This window comes from Cucurbita moschata, unplaced genomic scaffold (assembly GCF_002738365.1).
Source record: "Cucurbita moschata cultivar Rifu unplaced genomic scaffold, Cmos_1.0 Cmo_Scf00355, whole genome shotgun sequence".
In the NCBI taxonomy this organism is placed as follows: domain Eukaryota; kingdom Viridiplantae; phylum Streptophyta; class Magnoliopsida; order Cucurbitales; family Cucurbitaceae; genus Cucurbita; species Cucurbita moschata.
The window spans coordinates 67-5,280 of NW_019268871.1; the positions used below are offsets into that span (position 1 = coordinate 67).

General features: G+C 38.8%; 1 non-coding gene across 1 annotated transcript; it reads right to left on the minus strand.

The window, feature by feature from the left end:
* Nucleotides 1–4,872: 4,872 nt before the first annotated feature.
* On the minus strand, nucleotides 4,873–4,944 carry TRNAP-UGG. Its single transcript has one exon. It is a non-coding gene; the product is annotated as a tRNA-Pro (tRNA).
* Between the last annotated feature and the right edge of the window lie 270 nt (nucleotides 4,945–5,214).

Below are 5,214 nucleotides of genomic sequence, written 5' to 3' on the forward strand. Positions count from 1 at the left end.
TATCACATTTTTGCTATAAATCTTCAGCCTCCATATCCAACATTCTAGAGCCCAAATAGTCAGGGATTGACATCCTGCTAGAACACAAAGTCATTTACATGTCCCTAGCAAAATGTCTAGTAGTAATGGAGTCTAACCCAACGATCATTCAGACAAACATCCATCAACCAAGAGGGGTGAAAATGATGACAATAGTACAGTTGAGAAAGAATCTTAGCCATGATGAATCTACACTTGCTGCCATTGTTGTATTTGAAAAGGGGGAGCTCAAGTGTGCCAACCTCAACAAAAACTTTATTGCCACTACATGAACACCACGACCCAAAACAAGAAGGTCAGATATTGGGTTTAACCCCACCAAGAGAGATCAATCACAAGATTAGTTTTATGTCACCTACCACAAATAGATGTCATACAGCTCAGCTTGAGCTAGTTGAATTCTACAAATAGCAAAATGGTATGTTCACAGTCGGGTTTATTTGACCAGCAAAGGCTCTTGTCAGTGATCACTCAAATGCTTGGCAAAGACATCAAGCCAACACCTCTACTAAAGAAGGGAGACAAAAAAAAAACCACTAAAGCAACACATGTTCACGCAGAAATACCATCCAGATGGATGAAGAGAAGGGTCGACCACGATAATTTCAAAGCAAATAGAGAGTTATGATAAGTTAAGGTCAGATCAACTTTGAGTTCAAAGCAACAAGAACCAAAGATTGGTTCGAAAATTCTATGGACTAGTCAAAGTTGTCCACAAGATTAGGAAGACATCATATAGGATCCAATTGCTCCTATGGATATAGACTAACCCTGTTGTCCACGTCAGTAATTTGAAACGTTATTATTCCGACCAAGAAAACATCAAGTAAAAGCAGGTGGTATGACGTCATGCAAAGAAGAAATTGTTTCAAGCGAAGAAAGTAGGAAAGACACCAACAGAGAAGACTTGAAGAGTTAACAAACCGAGAAGTGATTTTCAAAAGCCTATGGATACAGACTAAACCCTATGGATACAGACTAACCCTGTTGTCCACGTCAGTAATTTGAAACGTTATTATTCCGACCAAGAAAACATCAAGTAAAAGCAGGTGGTATGATGTCATGCAAAGAAGAAATTGTTTCAAGCAAAGAAAGTAGGAAAGACACCAACAGAGAAGACTTGAAGAGTTAACAAACCGAGAAGTGATTTTCAAAAGCTCCTAGTAGGTTGGAAAAGACTTCTCAATACTGAGATCAGCTAGAAGCGCGTCGCGAGACCTAAAGTCAGCCCATCCTATAGCGTTGAGTTTATGAAGAGCCGGTTGATAGAGATATTGACAAATTACTTTTAGCTTATAACATTGCTTTATTTGAAATTATTTTTAACGTATTTCCTCGCTCACGTTTTCTAAAATATTTCTTCTAAACGTGATTCGAGCATACACTGCTATTGTTCATTCAGTCTAAATTTTGCATGGTTGACTTGTTCATTGGATTAGAACAAATGTCACATAATCATTGTCTCACTACTGCAAGAGTGCGATTGTGACACTTGAAATCCGTTCAGTTGTGGGCCGCATCTTCTGACTAGTTACGTGAGTTTGGCCTAGAGCATACGTGTAGCTTGAAAAAGAAATGGTTGGATGCGGACAGCGAATAAGGGTTGGGCCACGGAAGGTTTTTTTTTACCACATATGGACTTTGGGCTAGTGAGTCTTAAATTTGGGTTCGTTTGAAAAATTTTGGTTCGTTTTTTAGTTCAAACGAACCCAAATTAAACCTACTAGTTCCTTCTTCCTTGCACGACTTACTCTTATTCTCTATTCTACCTCTTCTTGCTCTTTGAAACTTCTTTAAAGGCTATTGTTTACCGATTATTTGGGAGCATCTTCCTTAAAAGGATTGTGACCACAGATGACCTATGTAGAAAATTTGTACCCTCTTTCCTAAAACCTTTAGCAGACAACATACCTAAAACAGGTGCGCTAACCAGACTACGCTACACCTCGTCTCACCCCCCCGGAGCATATGGATCCACCCAATCGATGAACGCTCAAACCAAACTCGCCCATCCTTTTTGGCACAGGGCGCAAGAACTAATCCGAGTAATCTACAGTGGGGAGACCCCTTAAAGCAATAAGCAAGAATGGCTAGGTTGATAGCAGGGTTAAAGAAAAGGCGAGTATGAAAAGACGTATCGCATAACTGTCCCTGTAAGCAGCTTCATTCTTTCTTGATCTATGATTCGACTTTATGAAAAAAATTAGTCTTTCGGCTGAAAGTGTGACTGTTGGGTATGGATAAGCAGGACCTCTTGGTTCTGGGATAACCGGAGATGTTGGATAAGAAAGCTAAGCAGGCAAGTACAGGACGGACAAAATGCACATACAAATTGATTGACATGATCCCTCTCCCTCTCTCTTTGGATAGTTGGCTAGTTCCGCGATAAGCAGGAAAGTATATCAGGTAGGGAAAGAAAGGCTGCTCGATCTCCTGTAAGGCCAACCCTCAACGGTGAGCTCACCAGGCAATGCTATAAAAGTCCGATAGAAGTCCAAGGTTTCGTCTACTACGGACCAGGAAGCTCTTGGAGGAGCTAACATGAAATGAAAAATACATTCGTTTACGACAACTAATAGATAGCGAACCTTTTGGTAGAAACTGAATGATCCCCTGGCTCGGGCAAGAAAAGGAAAAGGTAGTCGTACTCCTACTTTTTTCGTCGGACGATAGAAAAGTTTGAGCTAAAAGATTGAATAACACCTGGTAAGAAAGGCGGTCTTAGCAGGTTTCTCCAAATGTATAAACAAAAAGAGGAAGCAATCGGTCCTAAAGAGGATACCGATACGCATACATTCTCGCATGGAAGAACCTAGCTGAACCGGATCAAGGGTCCTAACTTAGTCCGACTGACCTTCTTTGGCTTGCCCCCGCCCTTGTAACAAGGTCAACCCGTACGTGCTCTTTCCTTTCGTTTAGCGAGATAGCTTACCAGCTCTTTCGGCTCATAGCAGCAGTATGAAAAGCGGAATCCTCATCCTGAGTCGAGTCCGCATTGCCATACGAATCGACATCGGCCAAACCAAGAGCTACTATTTTTTCTTTAATGAAAGCGGATCTAACAGTTTCGATAAAACCAACCTCTTCTAAAGAAGAAGTCGCTCTACCTTGATCACCGTGGACATATGCAGCTCCCGCTTTACCTTTGCCTACCGTGAAAGGGAAAGTTTCCTCAATAGGCTCTCCCAGCTCCCGAACGTCTTTCTATCAATCGAGAGAGGTATAGAATAGTACAACAAACCAACAAGACAAGAATGGACTCATAAGATGGGCGGTCAGGGAAACTGTTAAGGATATTTAGTAATAAATTATAGTTTACCATATATATTATATTTGATATTTTATTATAAGACAAATATCTAATATTTGCCTTATTACCATAGGTATCTTTCCATTTATTGTTATTTCCATTTATTACTATTTCCATATCCTTGTAATTTATTTGATTATAAATAAGATAAATTTCACACCATTTAGGTGTGGTGGATTCAGCAAACATTCACAGAAACGATTTCATTTGTGTTATCCGTCAAGGAAATGATCAAGGAATTCAGATCCTGAATAAAGTACTGTAGGCAAGCGAAGCTTTTGAAAATGAAAGCGTGTAGAACTCATATCCACTTTCTCTTCGATTCGTAAACTTCGGATCTGATATTCCTTTCCTCTCTGGGTGACTGAGAGACAATTTAGGCCTAGCGTGCATCCGATTCGGTCAACAATAAGGTACAAAGCGGATTGATTAAATGGGCTTGAAGTTCCATTATTGTTAGGTCGAAGATCTCTACTAGGTTTAGTGCACTTTGGTAGTTGTGAATGTTGCCGTAATCGAATGTCTTTCTCATTCAACATTCTCTCTTACCAAGCACTCATACTCGTCAGGGTTGAGGAGACAGTCCGTGAGCTAATTGGGTTTCGAGATTGCGTATACGCGAAAAGAGCTCGCTTTCGACTTTCTCCTCGGCGTTTTGTGCCCGATTCTGATTCAGGAAAGGGTCTGATCTCTTTCATTAGAGCACATTGATGCTGAAGGATTCTTCAGAACTGGCGGAGAGGCTATGATGACTTCAAGCTATTCAAATAGCATTACTGATACTACAAAGAAAGGGTATCTAAGTCAGACTAGTGGAATAGCTTTTTCATAATAATTATCTCGATATATGATACAAAAAACCTGCCTGATGACTGATAAGGTAAGGGGTTTCAAAAGACAAAAGAATTACAATTCTACGTGTGATAGGAAAGGGGACTGCCTTCCTGACCACGACTTTGCACTTATCAAGGTGACAGGATTTGAAGAGTTTCAAAAGACAAAAGAATTACAAAAACCTGCCTGATGACTGATAAGGTAAGGGGTTTCAAAAGACAAAAGAATTACAATTCTACGTGTGATAGAAAAGGAGACTGCCTTCCTGACCACGACTTTGCACTTATCAAGGTGACAGGATTTGAAGGGTTTCAAAAGACAAAAAAATTACACTTCTTCATCGGTTATGAAAAGTAAAAGACAAAAAAATTACACTTCTTCATCGGTTATGAAAAGTTCCTAGAAAGAATACAATTCGAACAATTTGTGTAATGCTCTTTTTGAAGTCGAGCTCGAGATGATCTTTATTCTTCCAAGAATATTATTGTTGGGGGCATTTTGAGAATCGAACTTGAGACCTCTCACACTCAAAATGATAATCATACCACTTTGACCAAATACCATTGTAGTCGATCTATAATTCTTAGTTGCTAGTCTATAAAAATTTATATAAGTTGAGCAATGCACACACATTTCTTTGGGTTAGGCCCATTGATAACTATTTTTTTTTTTTTTTGTTTCCTTTTGGAGGGGCATTCCGAGATTTGAACTCGAGACCTCTTGCACCCAAAGCAAAAATCATACCACTAAACCAAATGTCCTTATAATGAACCATATATTAAGTTGTTTCTGTTATGTATCATCATTATTTCATTTATTATTTTGTTAATGAAATCCATGAGCAATTATTATTATATCTTTTAGATCTAGATCGCTGTTAAATTATTTACATAGGGTTTACGATAATTACTGTAGAGAGAAGAAAAAAGAATAGAAGTAGTGTAAAAAGATAATTACTGTAGAAAGATAATTAATATAGAGAGAGAAGAAAAAAGAATAGAAGTAATGTAAAAAGAATAAAAGTTATGTTC